Source organism: Lathamus discolor, chromosome 4, assembly GCF_037157495.1.
Source record: "Lathamus discolor isolate bLatDis1 chromosome 4, bLatDis1.hap1, whole genome shotgun sequence".
NCBI classification, from domain to species: domain Eukaryota; kingdom Metazoa; phylum Chordata; class Aves; order Psittaciformes; family Psittacidae; genus Lathamus; species Lathamus discolor.
In genome coordinates, this window is record NC_088887.1 from 2,458,717 (window position 1) to 2,485,718 (window position 27,002).

The following is a 27,002-nucleotide window of genomic DNA, read 5'->3' on the forward strand; positions in this document are numbered from 1 at the left end:
TGTATAGGCAGTTGGGCCACATGACTGTTCCTCACCGCGCCGTTTCAGCTACGCATTGTAATCAATCCACAGTTTTTGTGCAAGTGTGTCGCAGAAATGTGTTTTCAAGGAAAAATGGCAACAAGCCCTATATCTCTAACAGAGAGGTCTATTCATCCATGGCATTCTATTTTCAACAGCTGCTTCGTACCCTTGTATTTTAAAAGACACCGAGGTGCTGCTTCAAAATCTCTAGGATTAAAGCCATGATCTAAAAGCTTATTCAAGTCATGCTGAAACACAGCAGGCTGTGAGGCTGAACACAGCCTGACAACCAGACTAACGCAGATATTAAAGATATTTTAGGAATCTAGCATATATGGCCTACATCTAAGGTCAGAGTGGGTAGACCTCGAAGTTATTTGAACTCCTCTTGCAGTACTGCATCTAGCAGCTCTCACACCTAGGAGTTTTGGGAATACAGATCGTTAGCCTGGTAAATACAAGGCTGCATTACCCTGGATATACTTATTACCCTCTCCAGAGATGGCTCACACCAGCTATACATCCTTTGTATTTTCCATATTTCAAGCTGTGACAATGTCCTTACGGTGCAAACAAGATTCCTAAATGCCCACCTTTGAAAAGAAGGACAGCATGCCTGATAGCCGTACATCCAAAAGTCACCAGCTTTCAGGTGTTTTCTGTGGGCTTCATTTTCAGAGACACTTACATTTAAAAACACATCATCAGATTTGAAAGTTGTTGTTATTGAGCCACACTCTTGAAGAGACGGAAACTGAGGAAAATGAGGAATAAAACGTTTGTCAGACTGAACTCCCATGCCAAGGGAACACTACAGTTACCAGCCAATCTCCAGTTCTCAAGCTGCTGAATACAGCTGGTTCAAAATAGGCAAGGGACAACGGCTGGCCCAAAGCTGGACACATGGAGGAAGTCTTGGGTTTTTCAGGTGCTTGAAAACTGACTGAACCTCCTTCCCTTCCTTTGCATCTGTATTAACATAGCACTTGAAGTGATGAAGCTACAGGCAAAAAGACTCATTATAAAGCATATCTATATATATATGTTTTATACAATATGTTATACTTTTTTTCCACTCCTGGGATACATGGTGTGTGCTCACATCAAGTGTATCTCCAAAACTGGAACTCCAAAACTCCTATGACTCCCAGGTGAATTAAGGCTGCTTTAATTTCTCAACATGGACACAACACAGTCAAAACCAATCTATCAAGGTTTTCTAGATGGTGTCCAACTCAAAAGCTGGGCTTGTCAGTTATAACTACAAATGCCTCTGAAAATTTAGGTTGCTTTGCTAAGGCAAAGTGGTGAGGAGTGCACAGCTGTGTCCTCCGGCAATAAAAAAAAGGGAAAAGGAAAACTTCCATTTGCTAGAATCCCAATTTCCGGCAGCCCAATAATTTCTAACCTGGGTACTAGAGAGAGAACACTTAAGTTTCATATTACTTCAGAAACTCCCAAGGGGATTTCAAAAGCATTTCAGCCAGATGTCTGGCTGGCAAAGAACAGGAGTCCCTGTCATACAGGAGCAATGCAACCAGTTACTTAGGACTTAGCATATCCATATCTGACAGCTGAGTACCTCTGAAGCACCTGTGGTTAAAATGTGAAACCAAACCTGGAAGAACCAGCTAAAAGGATTAATACTCTAATGCAGACTCCACAGTGCTATGTCACAGCCACTGCCTGTGGTCTTGCTTATTTTAGCTTCACCTTATTTCTCAAACGAAGTGTCATAAATGGAATACAGTTCTCAAGACCATTCTGAACTGGCAGATTATGTCTCAGTTACAAGCAATTCATCCCAACAGACAGAGGTGTCTTTGAGCAATAAAACAATTGCTTTTGTCTGTAAAATTTTGCTGTGACTATAACAGTGTTGCCCAGGGACAGACCCTTGTATTTGGCCTTGTATTTGTCACCACTGAAGGCACACATGCACACAGTACAACCGACGGACAAGCCTTGCCCAAAATACAAACAGCAGCAGCAAAGAGCACTTGCGCTATGGAAAATAAAAAGCAAAGTATTTCTACACTACTGACACCCTGAAGGCCCTTCCACTGCAACCACCAGGAACTAAATCCGAGTTTCTCCTAGTTCTGTATTCACCTACTTCCTTGACACATGCACCAGCACTGCGTGCATTTGTCTCTAAAAGAGGTGCCTCTTGGTGTAACAGAGTTTGCACTACACCTGCATTTCCAGAAAGCACAGATTGGCGCATTCCAAGGGATGGAGCACCCGAATACCTGGAAAAGCATGTCTGCAAGCCTGATGAAATGAAAAAGCAGAACTCAAAAGAAATATCTAGGATTGGTTTACACACTTCTCCTGCTAGAAAGGTCAAGAATAAGATGATTTAGAAAAAGGCCACAAAAAAAGAGGGCTCACTGGCACAAGCTACTCAAAAATTACCCAAAATCCCAAAGACAAAAGACAAAAAACCCAATAGACAAAAAGAACAACTAACCAAAGCAAAAACCCCCACCACAACTCAAAACCTTTCTTCCTGAGTTAAATTGTACACACAAAGTCATTCACTTTCATTATCTACTATCTTGGCTAAATACCAAAGTTCGTATTCTCCAGCCATATTAACATTTTTTCCTGATTTTACTTTATCAAGGCCTAACTTTACACCTAGCAGCATTGATTTCCACACTTGAATTATATGACCCCATAGTAAGCTTTCCCACTCCTAACCAATTTTAACTGAATATATTTTATTATATTGATATTAGCTCCTCACGCTTTGGTTCCTGAATGAATAATGCTATTCCACTGAAGTAATCTACTTGGTATAATCTGCATGGTGATTATTTTCACATGATACGGAAGGTGTTATTCCGGTCAACAAATCACAACGACAGCATATAATAAAAACAGTCTACTAGACTTTACAAACACTTCCTCACCAACACCTCAATATTCACCAACACCTCCGTATATTAAAACTACGTATTTTCAAACATGCTCCTGCATGTTAGGACGAAGGACTTATAAGGATCACCTACACAAACAACAACATGGATTTTCTTCTTTGGACTAGATCTGGAGCAGAGCGGCTCCTTCCGGCACTGCAAAACGTGCTGTGGGCATCTAAGTTCCACAGAAGTTATTTCATATTGGGTATCCAATCTTCCAAAAAAGAAACAAAAAGATTAAGACTGCTTCAACCCCATAAACTACGCACATGTTTCAGTATGAGACCTGAAAGCTTTCAAATAACTCAATAGACACACTATTTTTGATCCGGTGGACTACTGATTTTGCCAGTGCTGTCTGCAAATTAGGACACATGCCAAGGTCAAGTCCGTTGAGAGACAGCCACTCTTGGCAGCAATAACCTCTTCACTCAAACCAGTAACTGCAATCAAATTTAGCACATCAGTAAAGCATTCACACAAGCAGACACTGGTCTCAGCAGAGACTTCAAGTCACTGGTGTTTATCATCATTAGGCGAGGCAGGTGTTTGCCCAAGATCTCCTCTGCCATCACTCTTTATTCCCTGTGATTTGACTAAAACCAAGGGGAGAGCAGATCTGAGCTTTACCATGAAAAACAAAGAAAATCTCAGCTGGGAGGTGGCAAAGACAGCTTTCCCCTTCCAGCTGAATCTGGGACCTATCTCCTGCTCATCCAATCCTTGACTGCAGGGGAGCAAGAAGCAGCACTGCTCTCAGTCAAGAGGTGGCAAAGGTTTCCTTTGCTGCCCAGCAAAAAGGCAGGAGGCAAAGAAGTCATGCAGCCTGGCTTTGATTATATTAGGACAGCATCAGATACAGGACTGGCAGGTAGCCCCTGCTCACAGCCGCGATTCACCATTTAGTCCATTCTACACGTTAAAATTGATGTCAGCCTTTGGCCTGGGATTTTATACCACACACTAGCAGCTCACAGCTTCAGCTCAGAGATATAATGACAGCTACGGTAAGCAAGCTGGGAACTAAACTGAGACTACCAATTAAGACAAAAAAAGAAGAGTTATTTTTTATTTATAAATTAAATAATTTACTTGTGTTAAGAGCATAAGAAATGCCTTACTGGGCCAAGCCCATGGTGCACCTTGCCCAGTGGCAGCAGGACACATAGTACTCTACAGACCATTACTCCTGCGCTCCCTCTGGCACCCAAGAGAACTAACTTATATATGTTAGAAGGCATACCCCCACATAACCCTTATCTGCTTATGAACCATGCATTTGCCACAGTTTGTCCATCCTTTTCTGCATTTTCTCATATTCTGTTTGCCTCCACAACCTCCAGAAGTCCACTATGAACTATACAAAAAAAATTGTTTTATCTGTTTCAAATCCTTTTAAATACATTTCCCAACTTTTCTGTGGTGAGATGTAATGAATAGCAGCTCATCTCTTGCCTTCACCAGCTTCATAAGCCTCAGCCATACCCTACCACAAACAGCTCTGCTTCAAACTCAACTTTTTCAGTCTCCTTGATATGGCAACTGCTCCATTCCTTTGGTCATTTTGACAAGATACAAGAGCAGCAATTAACTCCCCTGTGTCTGCTTTGAAATGCATAAGCCAGGAATGCCTGTAACTGCCGTTAGTATTCAGCTGTAACTGCCCCCAGCATTCAGCACAATGAAGGGGGAGAAGAAAGGGGAGGACTGGTCAGAGGGAAGTGTTTTGGAAATAGGATTGTTATTCATGCCAGCACAGGATTAAGTGAGACCCTGAAATGGTTCTGAACCCTTTAAACAGACACAAACTACACCTAGTCCTCTTGGTTGAAAAACGTATGGCTCAAACACTGTGTAATTAAAGCATCTTACCCTAACAGGGTATAATTTCTCTATTTCCACAAAAGCCATTTTGTATACTACAGCTGTTTCACAAAATCCATGGCTCTCTTTTCAAAATGCAATCATCCTCCCTGATTTTAAGGCAAACTCTATCTCCAACTGTTGTCTTTTATATAGTTGATCAAACAAAACCCAAACAATTAAGAAGCCTATAATCAATGTATCTCTGCTGACTGAAATCATGTAGCTACAGGTATCCATAACATGCTTGTAAGAAAAAGCCTCGCTTGATCAAGACTGGAATAAAAGGATCCTCTAAAGTCATGCTTCACCACTTGGTGAATTCTCAGAACTGCTTTACTGTTGTTACTTAGCCTGAATCACAGGAAAAGACAGGCTTGAGTCCTAAGGTATCAATCACAAGAAACAGAGACTCCAAAACACACAAGAAAGTTAAACCAACATTCCCCCTCCTCCATTTCACTCCCCTACCTCATCCCTTTTAGTATGAGGTGTCTCTGCCCATGGCAGGGAGGTTGGAGCTAGGTGATCTTAAGGTCCTTTCCAACCCTAACTATTCTATGATGCTACACACACAGCACAAATTAAGCCAACCTTTTATTGTCTTGAAGGAATTACACTCGGCGTTTAGCACAGAAGTCAGGACTCCTTTCCTTGCTGAACCAGGAAAGCACATCACTTTTTTAACAGCTATTACGTGTGTGATTTCTTACATAAATCAACTAATCTTCCCTCATGTAGGCACTGTTTTTATGTCCATTTTAAACCTGACAGAAAACTCCGGATACAAAATCTGTTAGAGACAACCCTGCACAACGTGCAGCACCTGGCTGTGGTGGAGGTGAAGACAGAATATGCACCATGGAGATCGAGTACGAAGGAAAAAGGGCAGAGGTTCACAGCTTTCTTTGCAGCTTGCCTGTTATCTGAACACCTACCTGGAATAAGAGAATATTACTTTCTTTCTATGTAGAATTCTCCATTCTCTTCTAGTTACATCCATTTTAAAAGGTCTAAATGTGACTTATACTGACAGTCTTATGCAGCTGTTCAACATGAACTCCAGAATCATGTCAATTGAGTTGCCTTCTAGCTGTTCAAGGTTTACTCTTCCTTTGTCAAACCACACAGGATGATTTTCCTTCTTCTACAGAAAATAAGTCTGACTGTTCAATACCCTACAAGGTATCTTCCTTTTTCTCTAGAATAATACGCACAAGAACACAACCAGATTAGAGAAGCCTTTATCCCATTATCAAAAAGCCCCTCATGAATATTCTATCACTGCTGAAATTACTTCCAGGTGAGGAGTAGCAATTTACTTTAAAAAGAGAATAGTTATCATTAGTTTTCACACCTGACTATAGTAAGCAAACCCTGCTCCACGAACTTAATCATGCCTGGGAGTAATGTAGAAGAGCTCTCAATGTTCATTCCCCTCTCCCTGACAAACCTGTTCCTTTTCAGTGTGAGGTGTGCCTGACCTAGAAATACCTTTTATTCAGAGGCTGGAGACTAAAGTCTTTGTGTGGCACAGGTGGAGAGGCAGGGGAGAATGTCAAACAGGAAAGCTTCCTTTGGCCACTCACTTGGAAAAAAGCAGACACATGAATTCCTATCAGTCAGAAATAGCCTGTGGGCACGTTGCTTCTTTTTGAGTCTTATTTCTTTTGTTAGCTTCCAGCAGCATTTTCCCTTTCAGATATCCTGCTTAAAACAAACAAAATACCCCTCAGAGTGATAGCTATCCCTCCAGACACACAGATATCTGACATAAGTGACAGAGGCACAGCCTTGACAAAGGGATGAATAACTCAGTCTATAGCCAACAACACTAAACCCCCAAACCCTCATATCCAAGCTGAATTCTAAAAGACAGCATTAGAGAAAACTTTAACCTTCCTCTAATGACATAAACCAAATCTTCTCTAAAATCCTACTCCCAAAAAAAGACCTGAATTTAAACAATGTGTTCATGGAAGAACTAAATAGACCACATTTTTTTCCTTCATTAAGCTACTGATTCATTCAGCACCATCTTTTTATTGGACTTATTTTGTGAACCAACTGAATCTTCAAAATTTGAAGATCTCAATTAGTTCCAAAATATCAGCGAAATCAAGATGGTTTATTTCCTAAATGGGTGAAAATTCAATTGTTTGTGCATCTCTTCAACTGTTCATTCAATTTTCAGAGGATCTACATTTGTACTTCTGCCAGTAGATTTCAACCATACCCTATCAACAGACTAACAAAACGCAGTTTACAATTTCACACACATACATTTGCACAGCACCATAGTTACCGCGTTTTTGGTTTGATATAAACCCTAGCAGAAGGTTACTGTAGGATGGACTCCCAAAAAGTGAAGCTTAAAGACAGATTTGAAGTAGGAGGAGCTGTTGATCACATATGCCTGTTGTTAAAAGATTTTATTCTTTTAAGCAGTGGCAGAGGGTAAGAAAAGTATCGATGTGTTGAAAACTGCCGTGAGAAAACTTAGAAACAGGATATTCTCTCTCCTGGTCTTTCATTTCCAATCATGGCATTACAAACATCAAAACCGTGGAATACAACTTACTTGCTTCACAGATATAGGCATGTGGAAAAAACAAGCAAATGTAATTTACACTATTACATACACCCTACCGTCTATTTTCTTCTTTCAGCTTAAAAACTATTATATAGAATACCCTGAGTTGGAAGGTACCCATAAAGACTATCAAAGTCCAACTCCTGGCTACACACAGAATCACAGAATCCCAAGGGTTGGAAGGGACCTCAAAAGATCATCTAGTCCAACCCCCCTGCAAGAGCAGGGTAACCTACAGTACATCACACAGGAACTTGTCCAGGCGGGCCTTGAATATCTCCAGTGTAGGAGACTCCACAACCCCCCTGGGCAACCTGTTCCAGTGCTCTGTCACTCTTACAGTAAAGAAGTTCTTCCTGATGTTAACGTGGAACTTCCTATGCTCCAGTTTACACCCATTGCCCCTTGTCCTATCACTGGATATCACTGAAAAAAGCCTAGCTCCATCATCCTGACACCTACCCTTTACATATTTGTAAACATTGATGACAGAGCAATTTAAAAGTTAAACCGTATATTTAAGAGCATTGTTCATACATTTCTTGATACTGACAGGTTTTGGAGCCTTGATAATTTCCCTGGGGAGCTTGCTCCAGGACTTGACCACACTCTCAGTGAAGAATAACCTCGTAATATCCCATATGAACTTCCGCTGACAGAGCTCCAAGCCATTCCCTCATATCCTATCACTGGACATCGGAAAGAAGAGATTAGCACCTCCCTCTCTGCTCCGCTTCATGAAGAAGGTGTAAACAGCAACCAGGTCACCACTCAGTCTCATCTTCTCTATGCTGAGGAATGAGCAAACTAATATCCTCAACCACTCCTCATGAGTTGTGCCCCTAGTCCTTTTACTATCTTCGTTGCCCTCCTTTGAACACAGTCTAATACTTTTATGTATCTCTCTCACACCACAGACCCCAAAACTGCACCCATTACTCGAGGCGGAGCTGCACCGATGCCAAATATAGTGGGAAGATCACCTCTTTCCACCAACCACTGTGCTATACCATGCCTAATGCACCCCAGGGTAGGACTGGCCGTTCTGGCCACCAGGGCACACTGTTGTCTCGTAAGGAGCTTACTATTAACAAACCCCAGGGACCCCTTTCTCCAGGGCTGCATTCCAGCTGCTTGTCCCCCAGTTTACAGGCATATCCAGCATGACAGCACCCCAGGTGCAGAATCTGGCATTTGTCCTTGTCAAATTTCATATGGTTGATGATTGCCCAATACTCTGACCTACCAAGTTTTCTTTGTAAGGCCTAACACTGAGAGAATCAACAGCTCATGATTTAGTATCATCAGCAAACTCAGTGTACACTCACCACCTGTATCTGGGTCATTGATAAGAAAGCTGAAGATAACTGGCTGTAAAACTGAGCCCTAGGGAACACCACTATGGACTGGCCAGATGTTACCCTATCAACTATAACGCCCTGATCCCAACCTTTCTCAGCCAATTGTTCATCCAATGTATTGTCTCCATGTCTAGCTGTATGTTTGTCCAGAAGGATACTGTGAGAAACAGCATCAAAGGCTTTATTTAAATAATCAAAAAGAAATCCACAACCTCCCCCCTTGGTCTTCTAGGTGTGTAACCTTCTCGTAAGAGGATATTAAGTTAGGAACGTGCCTTCCCCTTCATGAACCCACGTTGGCATTCACTGATGACTGCACTGTTTTTCAAGTGTTTTTCAGCATCCCCCAGAATGGTTATCTCCATCATTTTACCAGGCACCCAAGTGAGACTGACAGGCCTATAATATCCATGGTCTTCTTTCTTGTGTTTCCTTTTCCTTGAAATTTGAAGTAAATCGCTAGATTCCGGTTGACTGGGACTTCTGCAGATTCCCAAGACTGTTCATACATGGCTGAGAGAGGTCCGCAGTAACGTCAGCCAACTCTTTCAGTACCCTGGCATGAATCCCATTGGAATCCATGGACTGAAGCGCATTCAGTTGCAGGAGCTAATCCCATACAATTTCAAAGTCAACTCCCAGTTGTGGTTCTCTGACCCAGGGCTCTGATCAGGGGCCATCACTGGTGTTAAAGACAGAGGCAACAAAGGCATTAACTATCTCTGCTTCATCCTTATCTCTGTTTGTGATTGTGACACCATAATTTAGGACATTTAAAGACCCCCAATTCAAAACCACTCATGCTATTCAAGTGTTTCAGAACCATTAACCAATATCTAGCAAGGTATTAAAAGAATAAACCCTGGTAGCTTACACTGCAACTGTTCAAATTAAGGTTTTGAAGTGTAAGAGCAAAAGTTAACACTGAGTAACCAGAAAGCTTCAAATCAGGTTACTGCAGCAGCCATTTGAACCCTCTCCCCCATAGGGACACATACCTTAAATAAGTATAAAACCCCATTTACCTCCAAGTGAAAACAACACCACAGAAGACAGTGCTTGCAGTACCTGTCCCTTAGGAAAAATCCAGTTGTATCTATATTAAAAAAACTCCCAAAAAATAAGCCAAAGAACCATGAGAACAGAACCCCTTTGCTCCTTAGCTTCTAAAATCACACACAAAAGGAAAAAAAGCGAGAAGCAACAACCACTCTTTGTATAACACTGCAATAGTCCATCCTCATCCAAGAACTTGTGCCTCCAGACTAAAAACCTTTTCAGACAGAAGGGTTGTCAGATGGAGAGGCTGTAAAATGTGTTTAACGCCCCATGTCCCACATCTTGCAATCCTTTCCCTGCAACAGCTACTAGCAGTAGTGTGGCACGTTCCAGCCAGGCTACACCTTGAGATGATGATGGACAGCATCCAGAAAGGATGTGTGTTTTAAGCCCTCCAGCAGCTGGCAGAAAAAAGCCCTCCAGTGGTTAAGCTGCCGTACAAATGTAAGCAGGGGCATGCCAGCAGCAATTCTTTTGCAGCAAGAGGAAAAAGCACACTTCCTTTGGGAATGGTGTGCATGTAGATCTTAACCAACATGATGAGGTCAGGTGCAATTCTGAACTGCATCAAAGGAAGCAGGGTACCTAAATAAAGTACATCCAAGTCGCGAAGTTCTGTGACTGGCTGCCATGCACACAGAGTCACTGTCCCTTACGGGCTCAGGGTCACTATCATAGCGTCGCTCCAGCTCAGACACCGGACAGTGCAGGAACACAGCTTTTCATAGAAGACTGTGCAGAAAACTCAGCAGCTCAGCTGGCCACGAGTCAGGTAATTGATGTTTGGTATACACAGCGCAAGTGAAAGGCATCTGAGGCAAATACCACGAGCTGCCTCCAGCTGTTATTCTGGATAACTCAAGGTGCTAAGGGGTGAGGTTGCCCACGCTCCTGATGAGTTTAAGACCTCCTGCCCAGATCTCACAGTTTGCCTGTGCTTTTTCTTCTTCCGAGAGCCTGCTCAGCTCCCGCAACCAGTGCTGGTCCCCAGGGAAAGCGAGAACAAGAGTGACAGGCGGGTCTGAAGCCACAGGATCTTAAAAACGCCCATCTCCGCTCAGCCCCTGGAGTGTAGAGCTGCCCGCTTCGGCCCACTAACCCCAAGGACACGGAGTCCTCCGGGATGCACGGCGCGGCAGCAGCCTCCCTCTGCGCCCCGCTTCCCGGCGGTTGCCATAGCACTGAAAGGCAAACCTAGCAACAGGCACACAAGCCTCACAAGTACACAACTCCAAACCACATTTCTGAAATAAATTAAATGATCCAGCCTAGCCTCTTGCCCCTCCATCCCCCAAAGTCGAATCTGTTTCAAGAAGCTGGTAAGGTTGCGCCCTTCTTGTTCAGACACACAAGAGAAGGGATTTAATTACTGCTAAAATTAAAAGATAAGTGCTGCGCCGTGGCAAAATTAATGTCGCTTCCAGTACGGTTTGCCATTGGATATGCCTTTTGTAAAAGCTATTCTTTGGGCAGTTATTGAATATGTAAATAGTTACGTTAGGCAACAGAAAACAAAAGAGGAGTTTAGCTTTTCTTTTAGATTGGCTTCACTTGTAAACCTGATTCCCTTCTCTGTGAAAGAACAGGCGGTTGTACAGCAGTTTGTTAGTTGATGTTAGTATCACAAGCAGAGATTATTTGCACCTGTTCAAAGTTAATCCCACTACAGCTCAGGATCTTTACCTTCCATTTTCATGTGCTTATCAACATGATTATTCAATACACATCTTAAGTGTCTGCCATGTCTTTGGAGGCTTAACTTTGCTTCCAAAATTATGTCCCTCTTCAGCTTCAAAACCTTGCATACTAAATATTTTATCTCTGTGACACGTAGCTGAAGAAAGAGCCAACAGAGGAAACTTAAGGGCATAAAGCGTTGGATTTCTGCAAATTTCACACAGTTAAGTATGTTCTACACATTGTGAATGCAGCCTTTTCATAAGTAAAGCTCCGCAGGCCAAATGGATGTGAAAGAGGCTTGAAGAAATAGAGAAATGTACCACTGTTAATGCCTTCTCTCCACTGAAAAGTTTTTCCCTGGCTACAATTCCTTTTTTCTGAACAAGGTGTACTTACAGAAGGAACCTTTTCCTTCTGAAATCACAGCCTCTGAACTGCATGAAGATCACTGGAGGGGTAACTCCAACAGAAGTGCCCCATCGGGTTTCAGTTACATTTAGTCTGGATGAAATGGTTCCAACTCCATGCCCAGTGGAATTTGGATAAGGTTTTACTTAGTTACCTGTTATGACAAATTACTAGATAAATAAAACACTTTCAATGTAAGAGTCAGGAGGGAACCCTCTATGTCCTACTGAGCCCTTAGGGAAAGCTATCTAACATTCATCCCTGCTAAATTTACACACACATCAACCCAAGGAGAGGGAGTGGGCAGGAGGGAACACATTTCCTAAGTGCTGGTCTTTGGCTAAGGAGTGTTGCTCCTTAAATGAAAGGGGAAAAGCACAGTGGAGTAGAATATCTTTGTGTGAACACAAAATAAGATACAATTATGTATTTCAGAGGTTTATCATTAAAGTGAATTCCTATTGAAACATTAATTCTCACTCCTGCAAGCTATCAAAACATGATTGTGAGCCTCCCCACAACTCCAGACCAGCATGCTCAAAGGCTGATTAGAAGCTTTTTGAAGGCGGTTGTTTTATTCAGTGGCTCCCCTGATGAATGCTGACTGTTCACATTCCTGTTGATATATCTGGAATCACAACTCATTAAATTGTTTCCATCTGCAATTGGTCTTTTCAGGGAAGGTGCCTGTGAATTAGAAACCCTTTCCCTGCCACTTACTGCAGATAAATATCAGAATCAAGATAGTAACACTCACGGCAAGTCAAGTACACACAGAAATTATACCATCTGGCACAATTAGTCAGCCTGAGGGCTGGTTAATGAACTGTAATATACACAATCGAGCATGCATGTTGCAGTTGCAATTTTTTATGGCACCAGTGGACGTGTAAATTTAGCAAGGGACGTAAGTCTTTCTAGTATATACAGTTTGGGGTTTTTCTGGTACTCACAGCACTTCAAACTGAAAGCTTTCTCTCCAAGTCATTCCTGTATACCTCTTGCTGTTTCTGTAACAGCAAGCAAATGAAGAATTTTGGGTTTATATGCAATTACAAGTGCCTAATTCAGACTGTGCTTTTGATAACTGACAGCATTACATAAACACAGACGCAGAAAAATAACGCTGGGGATTCCACCAAACTGAGATTTAAACGTTGGCGGCTGCGCATCAGGAATGATAAACACCACCACCCTCTTGCACTTCATTCTTTTCCATACACTAATTAGCAGCGCCTGAGGAATCGGCTCTAATACGGTCGTCCACCAAAAGAAGACAGCAGCTGTTAGCTCCCCTTCACAGATACCATTACAGGCCTCCTATCATCTGACTGCTACTGAGAAAATTAACATCTTAAATGTGTCACTTCTTAGCTGCTCCTGCTAGCTCTGATGTGGCAACGTTGCTGGTTAAATCCTCCTCTTCTTTCGGGACTTTAGTACTCAGTTGCACAGAAAAAGAGTACTGATGGACCACAGAGATCCTGACTCCTTACCAAAAATCAGAGTTAAAAAACACTCAGGTTCTGTCAGATTAATCACGTCCACAACTGTCCTGCACCATGCCACTAAACTGACTTATATTCTTTTGTACAGGCTCTGATGCATAGTGTATGTGCATCTGTATGCAAACACACATGTACGTTAGAAAATCATGGTAAAATAGAAAATTGGTAAAATAGAAAATCAGTAAAATCAACCATAGTAAAACCAATTGTAGCAAAATCATAGCAAAATCAGTCATAGCAAAATCAGTCATAGCAAAATCAGTCATAGCAAAATCAGTCATAGCAAAATCAGTCATAGCAAAATCAGTCATAGCAAAATCATAGTAAAGCGATAGTAAAAATCGTAGTAAAATCATAGTGAAGATCATAGTAAAATCATAAGGCTTCATGAGATAGATATGCCTTGTTCCAGGCACAGGTTTTACAACTACAGCTTGCTCAAGTAGTATGCGTCCTCAGAAGACACACAAACATTATACCAGTAGTCATAATTAAAAGCCTGTTCTCATGCCACTGGCATATAATTATCTGAATACAAGGCCAAAAAGGCTATCAAATTTTCATTTACTACTTCAGCACAATCTTTCTCACCTGATCTAGAGGCAGGGATGATCACCCCCTTTTGTCAACATACTGCTGATAATAGGCATGGTGTAGCCCAACACTGAGGCTTTACAGATGCAGGCATACTTCATTGCCTGCCCTCCCTTGAAGTGCCAAATACTCAGCAACTTAGTGACCAGAGTTAAAAAGGAAGAGAATTTGCCTCACGCCTTGTCTAGTGCTTTGCCTACTGCACTGCGTTATTTTGTTTGAACAGAAGACTTAATTCTTCTATCAATGTTAGGTAGCAAAAGAAGGAGCTGTGAAAAAAAAGCATGAAAACCAAAGCAAAACATGAAGAAGGTCTATGAAAGTTTAGGCTGGCAGGGAACTAAGAGGGCTGTGTCGGCACATTTCACCTATTCGTACAGGTCAACACTTGTGCACATGTAAGTTAAACTGCAGAATAACTATAGCTAAATACCTCCCCTACTTCTGCCCCTTTCCATAGCACTATGTCCTACAAACCTCTCCATCATAGTTTTCTGAATAGCACCTAAGTGAAATTTGCCTGCTTGAGACAGATTGTTTGGACCAGTTTTTATGCCTCATTTAAGACAAAGCCTGTTTTAAACAGAAGGCTTGACTTTCAACAGGTAGATACTGCATGCCCCTATTTGGAAGCCTTGAAGGGCAGCAGCACATCATCATAATTAAAAGTTTAGATTTATCTTCTGAAGAAGCAACAAGAATTCAGCATCAAATGCTTCTTCAGCAGTCAAGGTCCTTCTCTATGTTGATTCCCCAGAAGCTTTTTCCTTAGTGGTAACATGGCTTCCCAGCACTTGTGTTTAAAATGAAGGTATACAAAAGCTCTTTGCCCACATAATTAACCACTGCATTTGTCTGCAGAAGCAGAACTGGTGATTATGCCAGGCTCACCTCCACACATCGCCACCAGGTAACTTCCTCAGTCTGAGGAGTACAGACCACTTCCAGTCCTGCCTCCCTGGAGGTAAAACTATATCATCTTACAGCCACAGCACTTCAGGCTGGCTGCATGGGGAGTGCTCCCTGCTGACTTACTGTAAAACCTCACTCTGCACTTAAAGCTCTGTAAATACATGATCAGTGCTTCTGCTGCTGTGTGCCCCCTGATACTGCCAAGGGAAATTTAAGTGTATTTTACAGATTTAAACTCCTTTACCAATGCATGTTATTTGCGTTGATGATTTTAATGCAATTATTCATGTTAATACCCATAAGGAGATGAAAGAGATGAGAAAGAGACTGCAGTGGGTAAATTTCAGGGCTAGCAGAGAGATTCTGAGGGTGGCTGAAAACTATATTTTGTATGAAAACCAGAAGCTACTTCAGTAAGTTGAAGGTGACGGTAAGAAGTCCTAAAATGTTAATTTTCATAAGGAAATTCAAAGTTGCCTGGGTACCGTTATCATGGATGAACAAGACAGAATACTCCTTAGTTGCCTTGCTTCTTCGAATGCAGAGTGTCACTCACGTTTGATTGAATGGCTTTTACAGGGTGAGAGCCGAGTCTCTCAGTCCAGGTCCTTGTCACCTGATAATAGGGTGCATTTACAGGAAACCATGGTTATGAACTGGGATTACTGAGCACTTCAGCAATGGCATCGAAAAGGAGATACTCACTAAAGCTTAAAGGAAATTGATCAGTTCTATGGGAAAAGTTAATTGAGTGTAGTTTAATCTGATATCAATGGATTTGTAATGACATGAAATTGTATTGGCAGACCTTAAAAAGCCTTCCCTGACAGACTTCTCTCTGCTCTTCTGCTTTCTCCACTTCCCTTACTTGTTTCAGAACCAGTTCCCAAATTCCCTGCTATGCATAATGCCTCATTTTATTGAAGGCTATGGAATAACTAACCAAAATCCTTCCTGCTTTACAAACAGCCTTTTGGCTGTATGTGCATGCTCAAGTACGAATGGCTGCATGGTGTCCGGAAAATACTCCCTGAATTTAGTACCGTATCTCAGATTTGGTGCTGAGGAAAATCAGCATAGGAAATAAGGCATGCACAGAAAGAGCCTTCTTTTGGTGTTCTTTCTAGGCTTTGGCAAACCAGCTGTTGCCAAACTGAAGGTTGCTTTCAAATCTTGCATTCTACCACCACTAATGCAGCTACTGTATTCCTCCTTAATCCAGTCACTGTTCTATTTGTCTACGAAGTTATAAAATGCCCCACTATTTACTTATTAATTGCATAAACGTGTATTTACCAAGGATACATTATAAAAGAAAACAAAACCTTAACTGCATTTATGTATATTTACCAATAATACATTATAAAACACAACTTTAATTGCATAAATATATATTTACCAATGATACATTATGAAACAAAACCTTAATTGCATAAACGTATAATTATCAGTGATACATTATAAACCAAAACCTTAATTGCATACATGTATACTTATCAATGATACGTTATAAAAGAAACAAAACCTTCTCAGGAACTTTATTTTTAAAGAGATTAGACAGATTTTCACTTTTTTATTTCCCCAGCTTGTGTTGTTCCCATCAGAAGCACCAGATATTTAGATGCCCTGTCATTGCATTATGCCAGACCTTTCAGACTGAAACTTTATGTTGTTCTGCACTCTAAAAGCAACTTATCTGTTTGGACACCAACCCAGAAGACTACATAAACTATTCTAAGTATCTTTCAGGCTGTATTGTTTCACTGAGTCAAAGGGCAAGCACCACTTACGGATGCATTAAAGAGTACTTCCTATTACACTTATTTTTCCTGGAAGTATCCATTCAAGTCCTGCGCCAGAGTGACCCTCATCAGCTCATAAAAGATGGCTAGATCACAGCTCAGGATTCAGTTGCATCAGTGACACGCATGTGATCTGATTTTTAGGAAGCAAACCTTTTCCTACAGTTAGACACGCACTCACTGAAATGGCTTGCTGAAGTTCGAGCCTCCAACGTACAGCTGACAGGAAAGCACATCCTTCTTTCAAGTGCGAGATGAGCAAAAATGAATTGGGAAAGTCAGCTTGCCATGAAACGATCTGAAGAGCGAGGATAGCTCAGCTAAATAGTGAATAGTTTGTTTGCTTCTAAAGAAATCTCCTTTATCCCCTACTTAGTATATCATCATTTCTCTCATTCCTCAAAATTAGCAAAGGGAGAGCATCACATGTTGAAGATATATCATCAGCAGTAATAGCGTAGTAAATGTACACACGGAAAAGGGGAAGCAGTTAGGGGATTCTCATATTTGAATAGGATGGCAATTGAAGAAGGGGCTTTATTTTTGTCACAGCTATTTCTGCACAGAACCATAGAATGGTTTGGATTGTAAGGGACCGTAAATATCTAGTTACAACCCCCTGCCATGGGCAAGGACACCTCGCACTAGCCCATGTTCCTAACTTAAGCAAAACAATCAGCAAGTCCACGCATTCACCATTTGCCAGGGAGACTAAAGAAGCCAGACCCAGTGGTGATGAAACACATGACATCTGAGCTCAAAGGGTGTTTCCATTCTGTATTTCAGTCCCTAAAATGAAGCCACTTTGCACGCACAGGTAACGAACTTTGTCATTTGCGTCATTTGCTTTAGAGAGACTCCTGTTTTTTCCCCTCTTCAGCGATTTTTCCAGGAAAAGTGGGAAAAAGAAAACTGGTTGATCCTTGATAACAAGTAAATGGGAGAAAACCTGCAGTATTTCAGAGAGCAAGAGTTTCAGGAATTCACACGCAGTTTGAAAGAGGAATGTGAACTAGAAACCATGGCACTTCACTGGAAGGAGCACTGCTTCAGCTGCTATGATTCATAAAGGAAAATATATACCTGTAGCACTCAGATACACATCCTCTTTCATGAGAGCCACCCATTCTCTCATCTTATGTTTAGCATACTCCATGTGATAGGACAAATAATGAAAGCCTGAGCAGTAGGTATGAGAATGACACCACCAGTGGGAGCCTCCTGCTGTTAGAGGCTATCCCTTCCTTCATGCTTCTGTCAAAAACATGTACCTGCAAGTAAGACAGGTAATCATGTTTCCAAGGTACCCGTTGCAGACAGACTGTCCTACCTGTTATTTGCAACAGTTTGTGAAGCACTGAACTGAGGTTAATTGACAGCTAAATTATAGGTAGCTGCATTTAGAGGGTTAATTACTTACTGCCTGCAACTACACTTAAAGAAATAGCTATAATTGGTAAACCTACATTCAGATTTTAAATGATTGAAAGAAAAACTACTTTTTTGTTTCTTTTCTCCAATTTCACGTGTTCAGAGACAAATGCTACCTGACTCTTTTCCACAAGAACCAGAACAAATCTCTCCTGATGCTAGCCAGTCTTTATATGACACTGGAAATTATTCAGCCTCATCTCAAGGCTTGCTCTGAGACACTAAGATAGAGAGGCACTTGGCAGCAGCTGTTAACCCACCTGCAGAGACAACTTCTGTCTCATTTCATCTCCTGAATTGCTCAAGCCATCAGACTAATGTTTACCTGTTCACAATTAAAGGCACCACATGGCCCTCTGGGACTGTGCAAGTAAAGAACGTCTGAGATTTTGGGGCCTGAAATCCAAGCTGCTGTCCCTGTTTAAATACTGGGCAGCTATTAAGACCGAGCCTATCTTGCAATGCCAAAACGGCTCGCCCAGGACAGCAATAAACCCTCATTGACAGAGCATATACAACCACTCAATACCAACAGCTGTTTCTGTACTGGAAGTCCTAAATTGCGTGTTCACTGGCATTCCATTTTATGAGCATTTTCATAGGAAATAAGCATAGAAACAACTTTGTTCACAGTACAAAAGGATGTATTTTAGAGGATTAGCTTGCCTGAGAAATAAATAATGTTAAAAACCAGCATGTTTTGAAACATGTTAGGACAAGCTGACATTCACCCCTTTTTAGTTCTTGTGTCCTTGGAAATGACTAATGCTAACAGTTATTTTTTCCTCTGGACAGCTAAAGGTGAATATAGTTCTGAGAAGTAGACACACTCAGTACCAATAGCCAGCGCGTTAGCACTAAGCTTTGCAGTCTATTTGTCTTCTGGCGTCTCTTCATAGTACTTACGACTCCTGAATATCAACTATTTTTTATTCCTGGCAAAAGCAAGTTAACAATAGAGCTACAAAAACAAGGAAAACCCCACCGCATGGAAAGCTATTCTACTCAGATTCCAGGGGAATCAAAATAAGGTAAAAAAGGCAAGAAAGTGGACTTCTAAAGCTGGGAGTTTTTAGGGACTTTCAATTGCATTATTTTGTTTACCAAAAAGCATTAATTGTCGTGCATTTATTTCACTTATGAAACAGCAGGAAACAAAAAAGCCTTTTTGCCCTGGCTCCCTGAGGAAAAAGAACTTGAGGAAGCCACTAGGAAACTGTTGCTCTTATTGGGCTATTTCAGGCCAGTGTAGGGAGCAGTAGGAGTTTCCAAGGCTTGAAGGTCCCCCCACTTCATGATAACAAGTAGCTGTGAAAGTAAGAGAGGTCCAAACTACTGCCTTCATGAATGTAAAGCCACAAGCTTCAAATTGCTCCATTAACTTTTTCTGAGCATCCCCAGAGCCAACACACAGCATACATACAAATACAAAGCAACCAGGCCTACGACTGACAGGACAAAGGACAAGGAATGGCTGGAAGAGTCACAGTGGAGAGATACTATGACCCTGGGATGAAGGCAGCTGAGAAAGCAGTAAAAAAAGATCTAAAGTAACAGATGCAGGGATGAGGAGCACAAACCTGCAGGAGACCTGAGTTCATCAGTTAACATCACAGAACAGACTTCTCACCTCCTTGATAGATGCCACTTTCTAAACACAAGAAGTTTCAGCTTCCTAAAGCAAAGGATCTTATCCCTTTTAAGCATGGCCCATTCAGTCAGCATGGGCTGGAGAACACAGACGAATGCTCCCATCCTATTTGATTGTGCTCCACTATTTCCTAATATATAAACACAAATTCAGGCTGCTAAAAAGCCAGCCATTTCACCCATTGTGTTTGAAAAGTTTGCTGAGAGTAGGACATGCAGAACCGACCTATTTTAGGATCCTAAGTACAAATGATCTTCCCAAAAGAAAACACAATGCAATCAATATGTTCTTTTGGGGTAATGAAATTGAATGGTTAAGGATGCTCTGAGGAGCTGAGGACTAGCCTCTATTTTGAGCAAGAAGTCAGTCATAAATCTTTTCCTTTATCTTAAGCCCGATCAGCATCATGTAAAACATGTTGACAAAGGCTGCACAGTATTCTTTCTAGGTATGCTCTTTACTATTTGATAGATAAATACCAAACTGCTAGTGATCAACAAATCAGATACGTGGAGGGTAATCCCAAGAACCCTAGCAAGATCACCCAACATCCGCATTTCTTGGTACCTTTTCCCGTACTTAGGGCGCCTTTATCAATTCAGAGCAACTTAGGAAGTTGCTTTCACAGAACACACTACTTGACCATTTTTTGTTACCTTGTTCTACATAGGAGAGGTTTATCTGTCTGTTGTGTGACTAAGTCTTTTACAAGGCAACCCTCAGCTGTTGGCTTTCTGCTGAATGACACAGGCTATCAAGGAACAGCAGTTTTTGTTGCACAGTGAGCTGACGTACAAGCTTTTGAGTTTCCAGTGCTCCCTAACTCAGTCAGCTGTCTACCAAAATATAACTTCTGTCTTAATTGACATGTAGGTAATTTCTGACTGAGTTTGTGGAAAGAAAAAGACCATCATAAGAAGGAATTAGATTACACAAACACTGAAGCATTTTAGGCCTTTCGATGTGTACTAGCATTGCAAATCAGTCCCATTGCTGCTATTGAGTAGTTCATGTTTTGAAAGACTGCTTATCGACTGGAGCTTGCCAGCTTTTGTTCACTATGTCTAATGTGGCTAATATGCCTTTTTTTTTCCAAAGTAAAGTCTTCCCTGTGTTTTGTAAATATCATTTGCTACTTTGTACAATTGATTCCCATAATAGCAAGTCAGTTAATACGTTCGGACATACTGGTCTATAGAAAAAAACCCCAACAAACCCAAACATAAGAGCTTTTCTCTTTTTAAAAAGCTGTTTCTTAATCTTTAAGTTGTTCTACATGTTGCCCATCTCCTATCATTCTCTCCTGGTTCGTACCCCAAGAACATTAGACTGCTCACCCTGCATGCTCTGAAATACAAACGAAAGGAAATCTGACCTTTTTCCTACTGCTCTCTTTGCCACTGGCCGTCCCCATCAAAGGGCCACGCTCACTGCTCCCTACCCACTGAAGCCCCGTCTTCAGTGTCAACCTATGAAAAGCGTAAAAGCAGTGAGCTCCACCCATGGATGTTCTTCTAGATAGCATCATTTTCTTTCAGAAGAGAACAAAGGAAAGTTTGTTCTGTTTTACAACAGAAGAGTGACATAATAGTTTCTAATTCCTCCTTGGCTGTCTTTTTGCAAACTGAAAATAAAAGACCACACAAGATTTCACAGCTCAAGCTTTCAAATTCAGCTTTCCAAAACAGTTGACATTCAAATTCCTAAAATTATTTGCAAACAGGCTGAGAAAATTGCGGCTCATTTGCTGGGAGAAGAGAAGGCTGTGTGGAGACCTTGTAGAAACCTTCCAGTATCTGAAGGCGGCCTATAAAGATGCTGGGGAGGGACTCTTCATCAGGGACTGTTGTAGGGATAGGACAAGGGGTAATGGGTTAAAACTTAAACAGGGGAAGTTTAGATGGGATATAAGGAGGAAGTTCTTAACTGTAAGGGTGGTGAGGCACTGGAATGGGTTGCCCAGGGACGCTGTGAATGCTCCAGCCCTGACAGTGTTCAAGGCCAGGCTGGACGGAGCCTTGGGTGAAGTGGTTTAGTGTGAGGTGTCCCTGCCCATGGCAGGGAGGGTGGAACTGTACTATCTTAAGGTCCTTTCCGACCAGAACTATTCAATGATTATGATGTAAATAACTATTTTGCCCAGGAAACAGAAGCAATCAGTGCCAGAAACAACAATTATCACTTCTGACTTCCAGTTCTTTCATGCAACCATAGTTCCTTGTCTTGCAGCTATAGCAAGTAAAAGTCTGAATTCTTAAATGTGTTTGTGAATGTTCATGCAGTAAATCTGACAGTTTCCCAGAAAGCTGAAGGACAGTACAATACAAACTAGTTGATGGCACAATGATAAAGTTCCCTTGTGATTTCTGTATTGAAGTAAGAGAGAAATGTTGTTTGGTGGGTTTTTCTTTTTGAGCTAAATGGTTCATTAAAAGAAATTAATGGAGTTATTAAGCTTTATATTTCTTGTTTCAAATGAAACTTAAATGGCTCTATGCAAGATATGATGCAATCTCTGTACCTAAATACATCTTAGTATACATACTCAGACTTTTGGGAAATGTTATTATTGCAGAGAGTATGTATGCACTAAATTGCACTGGGAGCAGCTGAGGAAATGAATCACCTAAGATTGATGCTCTCTATCTTTGGAGTAGCTTACTCTGGATCTTATCTGGAAACAGTGATGTATGAGGTCATCTAGCTTTATAAAAAAGCATTTTTTTTTAAATCTGATTTATGAAGAAGCTCTGTGGGCTTCAGACCGAGAACATAAAAACGCTGAGCAGCAACGCGAGGTTGTCTTAATGAGCAAGACAAATGAGTGTTTATTAACTTACCTGTAATCGTAACAGGCAGACACTTCAGTGTTGATTTTGCAGAGACTTAATTAAAAGCAGCAATAGAATCTAATAAATAATGGAGTTATCTGTATAATTCTATGCTTGAGTACAAGATGAAGATGTACAAATCAGATAAAACGGTGTCTAAGGAGTCATAGTTGGTGAGGAGTGAACCGAGGTCTAAGAAATTGCCTGCAACTGAAATGAACAAAAACCACAACAAGGGATTACCAAAAAATATAATGTGGACTTCTTTATTCATGATTTAGCTGTGTTTGGGTCTGGTTTATGCTTACAGGTCTATTTAGTGCTGTTGTGTATGTCCTGTCACTGATAAGGATTTGAGATGGCCTCTACAATATTGGCTCTTTCCTGAATAGTTTACACCCCGTGATTTTATTAGTTTGAAATCTCTATTTTGTTTCTAAGTACTGTCTCACAGATGCAGTTAGACTGAGATAGTAAATCAATAATTAAGGAATAGGAACATCACACATTAATGAAAAGTTAAAGCAGAACATCTATTATAAAGTAAAAGTTTTAAATTCTATGAGTTTCAATTAAAATAAGCCTATGATTGTATTTACAGGGAGATTTACCTTAAAAATAAGGACTAGGAAGGATTTTTTTAGCTGGATTCATGTTTTTTAATGAAGCTTACACTAACACTATGCAACTGATAGAAAACATTCCTTGCTCATCATTGCCCAGTTTAGCTGGGCTCTGTTTCTGAAGGATTTGGAAGATCACCTTCCCTTAAAGAAACAAAATGTGCAAAAAAAAAGGAATCGAGAAAAGAGTTTGATGCAAGATGCCTTTACCTGGGTAGGTGCCAGGCTGCCATGGGAGCAAAGCCACTACATCTTCCAATAAGCAAAGAGATCATTTCCTACAGCAGTCATGCACAGGGCTAACTACTTCCACATGAACTCAACATGATTACAAAACTTCAGTTGTCTTCAGCAATAGTTCATTTTCATGTATGTTTCCATGTTCTCTAGTCTCCTAACAAGAGACATGTCAGTGGGAAACAATGTGGGCTTTCCTTTATTTACTACCCTTGTGAAATCCCGCATATACACAAGCATCGCAAACAGACCCTCATTTTTTGCCACTGAAAGAAACTCTTCTTTTTGCCATCCCAATATTTATCTATAGATCAGCAAAAAGCAACATAATTCAGTGGTTTTAAGCGGAAAGTTAAGCCATTCCGAACGCACTCCCTCAACTACATCTTCTTGCCATTTAAATGCTTATGAAATAGGCATATTTCTATCCACAACATCTAAGATCTGGCTTTCTGATGCTACTGATTCGGAGAGTAAGATGACACTGGTAAATCTTGAAGCTCAATGTGCTGGTGCCCAGACTAGCTGTTTCCTTTTAATCCCATACAATGTTGACACCACTGTCACCCTTTCATGCAGCAACTGTAAAAGTTTTCAAGAGCAACTTTCAGAAGTTAAGACAAAAGAGACCCAAATGTCACTGCTACCCAGTAGACAGCTTCACTGGATAAGAAGAGAGCCCAGAATCAGACAGCAAAGTACCCCTTTCAAGGTGCTGGTCCTTGTGCAGTCTGTTGTCAGCTGCAATTGCAGCATGACATACCATTACAAAGCACCCTTCATCCAAAGAGACAAACCATCTGTCCAGAGTCTGAGACCCAAGTCTCCCTTGCCTTGCACTATTACAATGAAATCAAAGTCCTGATGTTATTTAGAAAAACAATTCCTGGTGCAGGATTAGCGAGTGCTTTTGCAGTAGCAGTAAGCATTAATGGGCTGGCTGGCATCCCATAGAGAGCACCATTATTCAGCCTGCTTCAGCACAATTCTGCTTGTATAACACATATTCACTCTATTTTTGTTCCCACATTTCTTCAGTATTTGCTCTATTAGCATGAGAACGGGATCTTTGTCAGTTAGAACTGTATAAAAGTCTACAGATTTTGCTCACAGGGCATCGTGCAAGTATTGTCTTGGAGTTTATTCTAATTTATTCCAAGTCTGCTCAAGTTTTGTTCCGAATTTCCAAATTCATTGAAGCTAACAGTGTCAACCAATATGGCAAAAATCCCACAACAGCGCATGGCATTTTTTGGTCTACTTTGCTTAAAAACAATGTCACAAAATTCCTGAAAGTCCCTCCTGTCTTTCAGGATAAGCCCATCAAATCAATTAGTGCCCATTGCAAACATCACCTGCCCACATAGCAGGTGGAAGCTCATTCCTATTCCAAGAACATTGAAGGGAAAAACAGAGCTCAGGTAGCGGGCTTGGTTGTCTATAAGGAGTGCAATAATAACTTGGAAGCACTCAGCTGACATTTTAGTTCACTCTTAAACACAAAGCCTATCATTCCTGCCTGTTCATTTAGAACCAGGAACCCCCAGGTAACATGACAATCTCTGTGCCAAGTATCATTTAATTCCCAGTTTTCTGACACAATTATTGATGTATCTCACTGCTTTGCTTTACTGTTGTATTTTCAAATGGCCATTTGAATTCAAGTGAATATAAATAGCTGCTTTAAGGCCACATTTCAAGGCTCTGGCAACTATCTGGGAATGCAGAAAAGGGAATTCCTAGTAATCAAAATGTGCTGGAAGGGAAGGCTTATCTGGCCTAAACAAAGACAATCAGTGGGACACAGCTCTTCTCACTGGGTTTTCTCTTCCCTTCTGACATTAAAAAGAAACAAAAAAAGAGTTGTGTTTTGGTTTTTTATTAATGTATTTTGGTTGCCAGTACTGGAACTTGTTTTCTGGTCTATGATAGACCTAAAATATTTGCCTAAAGAGTGGAATTGGAGATCATGACAACAAAAGGAGGAAAAGGGATTTGAAACCCAAAAGGCTGTAATGCAGTGAATAACATGCAAATTCCTATTTATTTATTAAGAGACATTGGTTAGTCTGACTTTAAGGCATTGCACTGAAAAAGACAGCTCTGCAGTGAAACCGCATTAAAACCAGGTATGAATTTAGCACCTCTCAAGGGATCTCCCTTGCAGCCTCTGAGGACTTGCCCCCTGCTCCGTGGGGATGCCAGCATGACCACCAGAGCCAAACCAGTTAACAACACTGATGTTTGTTTCCTCTTTCATACCTGGGTCTAAGACTATTCTGAAGATGAGAAAGCTCACTGCAATCCCTAGAAAGGAATTAACAAAGCAATTACAAATGCTGCTTTTGGTTCTGCTCTACATTGAAGGCCAGCTGACAAGTGCAAGATGCCTTAATTAAAAGAGAAGGAACAAATGTTTCCTTTTGATATTGTGCTGTGCATGTTTTCCTTGAAAACTGTGCTCCTAAAACCATACAGCTTTCATCTGCGCCAAGTGAACACCTCTCTTGTAAACAAAACATTCATTCTCTACTTAGCACCTCATACTTTCACAGTTATGCATTACATAAATATTTACGCTAATGTAAATAGCTATAATCACAACACAGTTAAGCAATACGTAGGGCAGTCCAACGAGTTCACATAAGCAGGCAAAGTTTTGACTATTTCTTTTGTGTTTTGTATTGAAGCCCTCGGGCTAGTTGCTTGAAAAGCTGCCATTTCTGAAGTTCACCAGATTTAATGAAAGAATGCATTCATGAGAAAGTAAAACACCATTATAATGCTAGAGAAAAATCACTCAATCTTTTCAAGAGAAACCCAAAAAGATAAAGTTCTACTTACTTATCCCATACAACTTCGGGACTACATCCCAATGAAGTAGTTTACTCGGAGAAAATATTATAACCATCACTACTGATTTCACATTTATCCATAGCTGTGATACTCTTAAGCAAAAAGAGTGTACCCAAAGAAGGTGCCACTCATGAGTGATAACAAAATTCTAATGTACATGATGTCTTATTTAGCATTCCTTAGAGACTAGAATTTCATTCCTTTTTTGTAGCAGGAATTACAATGACAGGGGTGAAATGCATCTTTTGAAAATGAAAATATAAAAAGCACAATGAGAAATTCAGCTTCTATTATAAAGGACGAAGTCTGGAAAATCTATAGACATAGAGGTCCTATTGCTAAGATACCAAGAGAGGCACATCAAAGAAATGCACCATTTCATATATAACAATGCAGATGCCTGGCAACAGCAAATATAAAGTATAGCAAATATTTTATACCACCTGGCAGAGCTGGAATTGAGGTTTTTTTCCTCCAAAGGCCAGCACTGTACAATTACCAATTTAAACACAGTTTATCTCCATCTGAATCTCTGAATAAGCATGTCCACCTTGGTTCAAGTCAGCAGAAACACATTGGACAAAAAAGGCATCATATAAGGAAGTAATACTGTTTTAGCTAAGACAAGGGAAGGAAAAGAAA

General features: G+C 40.9%; 1 long non-coding RNA gene across 2 annotated transcripts in view; it reads right to left on the minus strand.

The window, feature by feature from the left end:
• Positions 1-27,002, minus strand: part of LOC136012907 (uncharacterized) — a 309,517-nt gene that overhangs the window by 213,552 nt on the left and 68,963 nt on the right. For both annotated transcript variants that reach the window (XR_010612062.1, XR_010612061.1), the window contains exon 3: positions 9,794-9,864. This is a non-coding gene — a long non-coding RNA (uncharacterized LOC136012907). The remainder of the gene's footprint in view (positions 1-9,793; positions 9,865-27,002) is intronic.